This window comes from Anomaloglossus baeobatrachus, chromosome 3, assembly GCF_048569485.1.
Source record: "Anomaloglossus baeobatrachus isolate aAnoBae1 chromosome 3, aAnoBae1.hap1, whole genome shotgun sequence".
Taxonomy (NCBI): Eukaryota; Metazoa; Chordata; class Amphibia; order Anura; family Aromobatidae; genus Anomaloglossus; species Anomaloglossus baeobatrachus.
In genome coordinates, this window is record NC_134355.1 from 697,178,762 (window position 1) to 697,190,572 (window position 11,811).

The window sequence follows — 11,811 nt, forward strand, 5'->3', positions numbered from 1 at the left end:
TAGAATTATCTAGCGCCGGGTCCAATGTCACATTCAGATCCCCACACAAAAGTACCGTACCTCTCACCAAAGGCAGGGCGGTATCCACCAGGCCGGTGACAAACAGGTCCTGACCTTGGTTAGGGGCGTATGTGTTAATAACTGTAAAAATATGGTCACCCAGGGACAATGACAGGATAATGTAGCGGGCACCCTCATCTATTTTGAGGTCCAGGATTTGATGGGGCAGCGATCTATGCACTGCAATTGCCACCCCCTTTGAACGTGACTCTGGATTATTGGCGAAAAACCAAGTAGGGTAATATTTGTTTTTAATCTTAGGGGAATGGTTGGTCTTAAAGTGGGTTTCCTGAAAACAAGCTATGTGTATCTTACGTTTGTGGAGGTGGTACAGAATCTGTGCCCTTTTCTCCGGCTTGTTGAAACCTTTCACGTTGAAGGAGGCGATGTTCAAATTTGCCATTTATGACGTAATCGGGATTCTGCACTCGTATATAAACTGGGTCGCGACCTCAGCGGAGGGTGCCCGTGGCTAGAGCGAGCAGAAGAAAGAGAAGGCAGAAAAGGAACAAGAGATGAGAAAACAGAGAACACACAAACAAGCAGAGGGACAGTCTCTGCGCTTAGCTTAAGGCGCTCAATTGCGCACCTTGGGAGCATGCCCAGCACCAACCGGCAGGGCAGAGGTTCCCGACCTATGTGGGGGAGAAAATGGCAAGGCATAACATGAGAACAGCTCCTGTAAAGGAAAAAACCAGTAAGCACTAATAAACGGATGATACTATATGAAACACCGGCATCCGAGTAGGCAATTAATACTTGAACTTCTGGGCAAATAACCTAAGAGAGGGAACCTTAATCGAACAAGGGCCACATAGGGGGTCTCAGGTCGTCCCTCCCCCTATAATCATCCTCCCAGGTGTAGGGCGGTTCGGCTCACTAGGAGGAACCCAAGACACCAGTCACCCTTCTGTTGGACACAAGTAGTCTGCTCAGGTGAGGTCTCGTGACCTCTGGGGACCCGGGCACGGGTTCCTCCTCTCTCCAGGCCGAGCCACCCTCTGCGGCAGGCCCGTCGACTGCACATGGGCTGTTGGATTCTTGGGTGGCCCAGAGCTCCTCCCCGGGTGCCAGGAATGAAGCAAAGTGTCGGGCCAGAGGGGGAGAGTCATAGTTGGCAAGTCCAGTCCGGACAAAAATGCTGGTAAGTCCTCCAGGGAACGCAGGACATGATTTATAGAACCTCTGCGGACCGACAAGGAAAAGGGAAAGCCCCACCGGAACTGGATCCCCCTCTCTTTCAGGGAGTCCAGCAGGGGTTTAAGGGCCGCTCTTTGGGCCAGGGTATGTCTGGATAAGTCCGGTAAGATCCTTATCGGCTTCCCATTATGGGCAAGGCTGGATTTCTTTCTGACCGCCTGCAGGATGGCTTCTTTAAGTCCATAGAAGTGGACGCGGCACACAATGTCCCTTGGTCTAGGGTTCTCTGGATCTATGGGACGAAGCGCCCTATGGCCTCTATCAAGCTCAATTCTGGTTCCCGGTGGGCGCTTGAGGAGGTTGTTGAAAATGGAGACCAAAACCGAGGGAATGTCCGCTGGAGCGATGGATTCGGGCAGGCCCCTTACACGGAGATTATTTCTTCTGTTTCGATTTTCTAGATCATCAATATTTTGTTGTAAGGAAAACAATTGCTTGGATTGGTCTTGTAATTTGGTTTGCAGCACTTGTATGGAAGCAGTATTAGAATCTTGGGCGGAAGAGAGATCATCCACTCTGGAGGTGAGAGATGAAAGGTCTGATCGGAATTGTGCAAATTCCTGCTTGCACTCCGCCACCACCTGGTTTGCCAAGGCCATTATATCATTTTTAGTAGGTATTGCCTGAAGAAGCGTGCGGAGATCCGCCAAAGAGGCCGGCCTATCATCTCCCACCGGGGCCATTGGAGGGGCCAGGGGGGGTCCCATCTGGTAAGGGCCACATGGATTTGTATAGAAAGTCCATTGTGGTGCACTGGACATGTGGGGTCCCTCCCTCAAGGACACAAGCGCTGCTTGCTGGGGAGCAGGATGGTGTGGGTTAGGGCCCAGCGAAGCCAGATAGTGCAGCGTTTCTGGTAGCATATGTGGGCCCCGGGGGGGGCTGTCTGCCCAGGAAGAGCCCGACGACCACTGAGGTGAGTTGCTGAAGGTGGGGGTCCCCCCCGGCAGTGCCCACGCTGGCACCTCTGTGTTCTCTGTGGGCTGGGGGGAGGGGAGACTTTTGTCAGCTTGTATATCCTCTTGTGCATTTATATAGGCCTCATTTAGCCCTCCAATGCTTCCTCCACACTGTGACCCAGCGGAGATATGGTCACAGATCGGAGCTGTCTGGGTAAGCAGCACTTTGCGTCGGTCTCCCTCCCCCCCACAGGAGCCGCCTGGTGCTTCTCCCTGCTGGGATCCCTCTGGCAGTGCAGCCTTCTGCTGGCTCCGTCGGCCATCTTGTGATGGCGGTTCCCCCACGTGGCGTCCCCCAGGGTCTGGGATCAGGGCTTCTCCCGGGGCATCCCGGCACTCACCCCTCTCCTCGGTGGCCTCGGCTGGCTCCGGATGGTGGCAGGATCCTGTCTCCCCCGCCGCGTGGATATCAGCCGCGTCCCCTGGCTCCGTCTCCTGAGCAGGCCGCATGGGAGCCTCGGCTGACAGGCTCCTCGCTCCTGACAGATAGGGAATGATGTTGTCGCTCCTCTGTGGCCCCGGGTGGGTAGAGGAGCGAGCCCTGGATCGCTTGATGCCAGTCTTGCCCATTCTAATAGTCTGATGCCGGTGGATTGTGCTGAAAGTGCTGTGGAGCTGGAATGGTGCACGTCCTCACTCGGCCATGTCAAGCCACACCCCCCGTTCTGGCTTTTTTTTTATTCTTTTTCGCTGCTGCCAACAAGAAAAAAAGAAACACAAGACAAACATTGCTGAATCTTAGCAGTCAGGGTCAACTTTCTATCCAGCAACTACACAGATGCCTTCACTCTGTGCCAGACATTGCACTGGTTGCACATTTGCTGCATATATACATATATATATATATATATATATATATATATATATATATATATATATATATATATATATATATATATATATATATACACATATACACACACGCACGCACACACACAGATATGTATTACATATCTACTTTACATCAGCACAATTTTTGAAATATAATGTTTTTTCTTACGTAGTTACAAAGGTTCAAAGATAATCAGCAGTTTCTAATTTTTCGAGGAAAATTTACAAAACCATTTTTTAGGGACCACATCACATTTGAAGTGACTTTGAGAGGCCGAGGTGACAGAAAATACCCAAAAGTGACCCCATTCTAAACACTACACCCCTCACACTGCTCAAGACACATCCAAGAAGTTCATTAACCCTTTAAGTGCTTCACAGGACCTAAGGCAATGTGAAAGGAAAAAATGAAAATTCTTCCCACAGAAATGTTACTTTAGCCCCAAATTTTGTATACTCCTAACAGTAACAGGAGAAAATGCACCATGCAATTTGTTGTGCAATTTCTCCTGAAAACACCGATACCTCACATGTGGTGAAAATCTACTATTGTGGCGCACAGAGGGTCTCAAAAGGGAAAGAGCACTATTTGACTTTTGGAATGCAAAATTGTCTGAAATCGATAGCGGATGCCATGTAGCAATTGCAGAGCCCCTGATGTGCCTAAACAGTTAGGTTCCCCACAAGTGACCCCATTCTGGAAATTACACCGCTCAAGAAATTCATTTCAGAGTGTAGTGAGCAATTTTAACCCTTAGGTGATTCACGAAAATGTCTAACATTGAGTTGTGAAAATAAAAAATTATAATTTTTTCACTAAAATGTTGGTTTGGCTCCAAAGTTTTAATTTTCAAAAAAGGTAACAGGAAACTATGCACCATACAATTTGTTGTGCAATTTCTCCGAGTATGCCAGTAACCCATATGTGGTCAAAAACTCCTCTGGGGCTGAGGCTCAGCGTGTTGGTATTGTGGTGTCCTTACTCAGCGGTGATCCGCAAGCATGGGCTTTATCCTTGCCTTCCGATTCCCCAGTGTTTGGGACAGTGGACGTCTTTTTGTAGCGCTTGGCTTGATTTATGATGACCCTGATAAGGTGTCTTTGGCCGAATCCAAACTCTGCTCACTGAAACAGGGAAATCGGCCTGCGGATGACTTCTGTGCAGAGTGCTGGCACTGGTCGGTTGTCACTCTATGGAACAACCCTGCTTTTAGGAGCCAGTTTCTTCAGGGCAAATCTAAGCGGGTCAAGGAGGCATTGGTGATGTATGAAACTCCTCGCTGTCTGGAGACTGCTATGACGCTGTTTGTCTGCATTGACTGCCGTTGTTGTCAGGGGTCCCATGATACTAATACGTCCTGGGAGAGAGCAGTGTCTCCAAAACCTCCTTTGGAGACCTCTGTTGAGTACATGCAGCTTGGTTGGATGACCCAGGTTAGACAAAAGTCTTGTGTTCCAAGAACACTGGGGCGATGTTTTTTCTGCATCAAGAGGCAGCATGTCATCAGTATTTGTCCTCTGGCCTCTCAGAAAGACCGGCCGTCGGAAAACTTCTAAGCCAAGGGGGATTAGGGGGTTCCTGCCTGGGTTTACGCATCTCCTCCATGATGGTCACTCATTGTTTGCTACCCACCATGTTTAAAGTTGGGGGTCAAGAAATGGCCAATAAAGTGTTTTGGTGCCGGGAGCCAATATAATTGACGAGCACTTTGCCCCCTCTTTTGGGTTCAGGGTAGATGAGCTGCCAAATCCGGTCAGGATTGTTGCCATTGACTCAGAGGGTTTTCAAAGAATGTGTATGTGATCTGGAACTCCACATTGGGGTCCTGCTTTCTGAACGTTTCACCTGTCAGGTGTTCAGTAACCTACCTTCATCCATTGTGATGGGGTTTCCGTGGCTTTCACTACACAACCCAGTGGTGATTGGAGGTTTCAGGATATCCTTCAGTGGAGCTCATACTGTAAGAAACCTTGTCTGGGGACCTGTGTCTTGGCCATAACTCCCAAGATTCCTGAGTCGTTCTCCGATTTCATGGACTTTTTTTTGAGAAAGGGCAGGAGTTGCTGGTGCATAGGCCTAACAACTGTGCTATTCAGTTGAAACCTGGAGTTAGGTTACCCAAGTGCAGGTTGTACAACATGTCCGGTCTGGAGAGACTGGCTCTCAAAAAATATATCACTGAGAGTCTGGACAAACGTCACATTAGGCCCTTGTCCTCTCCAGTTGCGCCAGGTTTCTTTTTTGTTATAAAGAAGGATGGTGGATTATGCCCATGTCTGGACCTTCGTGGGGCTCATCCAGATTATGGTCCGTGATCCATAACCCATACCTCTTATCCCTGATCTTTTTAAACAGATTTTAGATTCAAAGTGGTTCTCCAAGCTTGAACTTAGGGGGGCCTATAATCTTATTAGGGTCTATGAGAGGGATGAGTTGAAGACGGTGTTTAATACTCCGGAGGATCATTATGAAAACCTGGTGATGCCCTTTGGTTTAACTAGCGCGCCTGCTGTGTTCCAGCATTTTGTAAATGATGTGTTTTCTCATCTTTTAGGTAAATTTGTTATTGTTTACTTGGATCCTTATTTATTCCAATGATCTAAGGTCTTACATGGAGCACGTTATGCAAGTGCGACAGTTACTCAGGTCTAACAAGCTTTACGCTAAGCTTGAAAAGTGTATTCGCGGTTCAGGAGCTACCTTTTTTGTGTTACATCATTTCCGCAACTGGTTTCAGGATGGATCCCTTTTAAAGTGCAGGCTGTCTTAAATTGGGACCATCCAGAGAACCTGAAGGCGCTGCAGCGCGTCTTAGGCTTTGCAAATTATTTTAGTAAGGTCATTAGGAATTTTTCAGCTATTGCAAGACCCCTTACCAAAAAAAACAAAAAAGGGGCGGACTTCTCTGACTGGTCTGACAGTGCTTTGCGCACTTTTGATTGTCTTAAGAAATGCTTCACGTCAGCTCCAGTACTTACACAGCCAGACGTGTCTCTTATTTTGTCTGTGGAAGTGGGTGCATCTGAGATAATGGTTGAGGCTGTATTATCTCAGGGTCCATCACCTGGTAAACTCTGTCCTTGTGCCTTCTTTACTAGGAAGCTGTCGCAAGCCGAGTGTAACTATGAAATTGGGAAGAGGGAGTCACTTGCCATCAAGTTGGCATTTGAAGAATGGCAGCACTTCCTGGAGGGAGCTGTCCACCCGGTTGTTGTCATTAGCAACTGTAAGAACTTATTTTATCTCGAATTAGCTAAGCGTCTTTCTCCGAGACAAGCTTGGTGGTCCTTGTTTTTCAATATGTTTAACTTTATTCTCACCTACCACCCTGGGTCTAAAAACACCAAGGCGGATGCATTATCTAGGTGGTTTCCGGGTGGAGAACCCCAGGAGAAAGTGTCTCGGGCGGAGGAGGGGACGCCGCGCTTCTCCCACTGCTCGGGTCCGGCTGCCGCGGCCGCCGCGGCCTTCTGCTGCTCGGTGGCTCGAGCGATGGGCCGGATCCCGGGGACTCAAGCGGCGCTCCTCGCCCGTGAATGAAAGGGGTGTTTGGGAGTGGGGATTGTTTATTGTCCGTGACGCCACCCACGGTCGTGGTGATTTGTTGACACCACCGCTGCTCTGTATGGGGATCCCGGGAGTGATGGTATGGAGCAGCTAGATGTTAGTCCTCCCCTCCGTGGGTAGGGGGTTGGTTGTCCCGGGGCCCAGTGATGAGGTGGGAGATACAGAGCTTGGTGGGCGCAGGGACGCGGGGGCAGCGCTGTGCCTTGTGGCACTGTGGTACTCACTCAGCCTGAGACGATGACACAGTTCTCGGTAAAACACACGGCTGGAAAGACGGTTCCCACGGACGGCTGCACTTGCTTTTCCCCAGTGACGGTGACGGTCCCTTTTCCTGCACCTAAGATGATGATGGTTGCGATGGGTTCCCACCGGTAACCCGCTCCCCGGCTTGGATATGGGCCGGAGGAGCCCTACTTTGCCCGCAGGCGCTGGCCCTGAGAAACTGGTGCCCTGGCGGTGGCGGTGTCTCTCTGTTACGGTTGGACTGTTGCCTTCAATCGGGACTTGGTTGTTGGGAGACAGTCGTACACACTCCGGCCTCCTGTGTTTGCCTCTGGCTCCCGGACTTCAGGCATGTGTATTAGGGCGGGGCCGCGCTCACTCACCTTGTCTTATCGGGCCAGCATCCCTGGAACAGAATATGGCTGATACAGTTGCAAGGTATATAAGACTTCTCTTTCCATGTGGATGGCGCCTGATCAACGAGCTCCCATAGCTAGGTGCTCAGGTCCCTTTGTACTTTGTCTCCAAGACTAACTCTGTCTCTTCCTCAGAGCCTGTCTGCCGCCTTGACATTGTCCTGATTGCGGAGTTCTCCAGGAAGTGTCCCGTGACTGTCTGCTGTGGTTTCCGCCATCATCCGTCTGTTTGATCCTGTCACCGGTCCCTGGTTACCTCGCTCTGCACATCCCGTCTGGATCCGGATCCTGCCTGTTGTCTCTACTCAGCACCTGAACCTGGTTCCAGTCATCCGTCCTCCCTACGACTCCCCTTGGACTCTTGCAGACTTCTATAGGACTTGGACTTCGAACCTCCCGTGTTCCGGCTACCGAGCATTTAGGCCTTCTGGTGGGATGACTGGGTGATCGGACAGTCCCTGTATAGGGGTAAGCTCCGGGTTGCCTCTGGGGGAGTCCGGTGCACGGCCCAGTGAATCCACATCCAGGACGTTACAGATGTCAAGGAGAGCGCTGTGCATCAGCTACTGCTGTCACCACATGAGGCTTTGGTGGTGGTGGTGTTACTGTGTAGGCAGATGTGTCTAGTCATTAAAGAACGGGTCTGCACTGTATGAATGGTACAGAGACCACCCCTACTACTGGAATAACATCCTTAATCCAGTCATTGTGCCTCTGCAGGAACAAAACTGGCCTAATCTCATCTTCATGGAGGACAATGCTTTAGCTCATCGAGGTTGCATTATTAGGGAACGGCTGCTGGAGACTTGGAGACCTCGATGGAGCGGCTGCACTTTCTCCAGACTTGAATCCCATTAAAAACTATGGGATCAGCTGAGTCACCGTGTAGAGGCCATAACTCTGTACTCTAGAACCTAAATGACCTGAGGACTTCTCATCAAGAAGAGTGGGACGCCGGCCTCCACAGACAATAACTCAACTGGTGACCAGCAGGAGGCGCCGCTGTCAGCTGGAATTAATGCTTCCAGCCACAAGTTATTGAGACATTGATATTTTGGGAGGGTGCGGGAGTATACCCTCTGCTGGCGTTGTCTTTTTTCCTTCAAATTGTAGAGGAAATCCCCATTGCAGCTTCTACTTAAATGCCTGACAGTCATGATAAAATATCCCTGTAGAGTGAAGTTTTTACATTTTCCATACATTTCACTAGAAAACTAAATATCCCGAACACTTTTTGTGAGTAGTGTATAAACCTCTGTGCATTAATAATGGTTTGTGGAGTAAGGAGAACATTTCACACCAGGTTCTGACCACAGAAGGGATTGACTACACAAGAGCCTGTCCCATTGTAAAAAAATAAAATTAAAAAGGGGCCCTATAGTAAAGAAACATTATCTGTCTGGACTCTGCCGGTCCTGGGATGTCTCGCGGTGTCTCCGTCCTCTTATACCGCTCTGCCCCGATGGAGGATTTACATCTGTGAGTTTTGTTTTATTTTAGCGCATCACCGGTATCCATGATTAATTTGGTTGTAGATAAAAGATGTTCTTTTATAATTTTATAAATTTCCAAAATTTGCAAATTCTAGATAATAAACTTTTATGAAATTCACAACTAAAGTGAACTCGTCAAAATAGTCACCAAAAACTGATCCACGTAGTCGGCAGGATTCGAACCTGCGCGGGGAAACCCCAATGGATTTCAAGTCCATCGCCTTAACCGCTCGGCCACGACTACTGATGAGATTCTTCAGATAAGACACTGTAACACTGCTGTGGGCCACCATGGCACGGGGTCACTCGCTTATTATCTGCACACACGTCATTGAGTACCTTGAGGCGCGGGAAACATATTATCCAAAAATGACAGACGTATATAAATTCACTCCATGGGGAGACTGCAGCCCAACAATTTTTCACAACAATTTGTGTATTTTTTTAAAAAGTGACAATTGAATGAGTCAAAAAGATCTAGAAACTGCAAACCTGCCAGCAATATAGAACATAAAAAACAAACAGGTGACCACATGAAATAGACATTGTAAAAAGGGGCAAATGAAGTAATGAGTAAGGCACAGATGAAAGAAAAAAATGCGAAAATGAATTGAGGTGAAAAAGCTAAAAAACATCATCCAACTCTCTGAAAAAAGTCAACAAATGAAATTTATGGAGGACGCGGCAACGAGGAAGAGAAGAAGGAGAATCCGTGTCTGGAGAATCTGCTGCCGGCTAATAAGTCAGGAACCGTAATCACCCTAATAGAAGCTCCACATCAGGAGAGAGGGCGAGGGAGGAGCGATCGGATAGGAAAATGAATATTGTGGCCTCGTCAAGTAATATGGCTGATTAATTCTGGAGATAATTATATAATGCTAAGAAATACTCCTCCAAGCTGGAATCACACCCGTGACCTAAGGATGTCTGTGCTCCCCCTCCTGTCCGCCGCTCTACCAGCTGAGCTATTGGAGACTACTCCCCCGGCTGGTGTCACCTCACTGTTTCTCTGGGGTTATGGGGTCACATAACCCTGTACAGCTCTATAATATATTATATATCTGTGATATTTACTGGTCAGTAAGATCCTGACTGTAACAATAATAAGAGAACGGCCGAAATAAAAAGAATCATCTTCTCATACCGGGAGACGAACCCGGGCCGCCTGGGTGAAAACCAGGAATCCTGACCGCTAGACCATATGGGAGACCTACACATCCCCAGCATTAGTAATAAGACAATGGAGAGACACCGAGGAGGAACAGAGGGAGAAAAGAAGAAAGGAAGGAGGGAAAAAGGGAAAAACACCGAGCAGGAGGAACAGAGGGAGAAAAGAAGGAGATGTGACGCTCCTGATTCAATCAGGGTGTCACAGGCAACTGCACCCCTGTATCTCATGATGCAGAACTCACCCTCCATGGGTCTGGGATCCAAACTACTGGTATTGCTTCTATCAGCACTCAAACCCTAACCACACCTCACACCACACCCTGTCAGGCCCACCAGTGGGTGGTCTAGCTGGAGTAGGACCACCCGGCCTAGGGGTCAGGCAGACTGGTGGGAGGGAAGTAAGTCAGTCTTTAGAGTAGCCCTCAGAGAGTGAGGAGCTGAGGGAGTTGGAGCGCCCTGTGTGACCTTGGTTAGGTCACAGACGGTGGTCTGGGAACAGGGGAGTCGGAGACCCAGTCGCAGGGTATTGGGAGAGGGTGCCTAGACTTACGGGGGCTTTACACGCAGCGACATCGCTAGCGATGTTGCTCGTGAAAGCACCCGCGCACGTCGTTTGTGCGTCACGGGCAAATCGCTGCCCGTGGCGCACAATATCGCTAGTACCCATTACATGGACTTACCTGCCTAGCGATGTTGCTGTGGCTGGCGAACCGCCTCCTTTCTGAGGGGGTAGTTCGTGCAACGTCACACGGCAGCCGTCCAATAGAAGCGGAGGAGTGGAGAGCAGCCGAAAGAAAGTGACGCCCACCTCATCGTTCCTGGGGTGTCACATGTAGCGATGTGTGCTGCCTCAGGAACGATGAACAACCTGCGTCCAGCACCATCAATGATATTTGGGATTAGAACGACGTGTCAACGATCAACGATAAGGTGAGTATTTTTGATCGTTAGCGGTCGTTCGGACGTGTCACACGCAACGACGTCGCTAACGAGAACGGATGTGCGTCACAAATTCCGTGACCCCAACAACATCTCGTTAGCGATGTTGCGTGTAATGGGGCCTTTAGTTTTGGAGAATGGTCAGCACTAGAAGTCCAGTAACAGGACTGGTACCGAGCACGGCAGGGTACAGGATCCTAGATCAGGGAGTAGCTTCACGCAACCTGATAATTCACCTGCGGAGGATAGTCTCTTTATGTCTCTCCCCAAGAGCTCGAAGGCATCAACACAACGAGGGGGATAGGGCTTTCCAGTTTATACAGCCCACTGAAATCCCAAGTGTCAGCCATCGAAAGCATAGCTCCACTATAGCAATATAGGGAGCGGGACACTGACAGCTTCAGGCCGAAGGGTCACTCAGGAACATCTACACAATTGTGCATGGAGGCAAGGTACAGACCACTAAGCAATACCAGTGGGACGGACACCCGGACAGGCTCCCCAGAGTGGCAGCGGCGCCCAGAGACTTGGTTTACTTCTGGGTCAAAGTCTGCTTAATGATTGCATCAACATCTTCACAGGCTGAGTGAGTGCATTGCTCCCCAGGTCCTGCCTGCCTGGCCTGCACAACACTATCCGCCACTTATCTCCAGAGTCCCGGGGCCTCCCCTACCAGTGGAGAGATCACCATCTGGCTGCCCCACTCCATCTTTTCCCGGGTACTTCCATCGGCAGCGGCGGTACTCCTTTACCGCACACCACCGTTGGTATCACAAACTCTCTCCCCTGTAAATATCTCCCCATTTTTAATCTAGCGGCCGCTGAGCCCCGGGTCTGGGGACCCTTGAGCCACAGCAAATACCAGATCCGAGCAGTTCGACTGCTGCAGGGGCGGCACAGAGCGAAAAAGGGAAAGACACCGAGGAGGATGAACAGAGGGATAAAAGAAGAAA

At 49.5% G+C, this 11,811-nt stretch overlaps 1 non-coding gene across 1 annotated transcript; it reads right to left on the reverse strand.

Moving 5' to 3' along the window:
- Positions 1–8,911: 8,911 nt before the first annotated feature.
- On the reverse strand, positions 8,912–8,993 carry TRNAS-UGA (transfer RNA serine (anticodon UGA)). The gene has a single exon. It is a non-coding gene; the product is annotated as a tRNA-Ser (tRNA).
- Between the last annotated feature and the right edge of the window lie 2,818 nt (positions 8,994–11,811).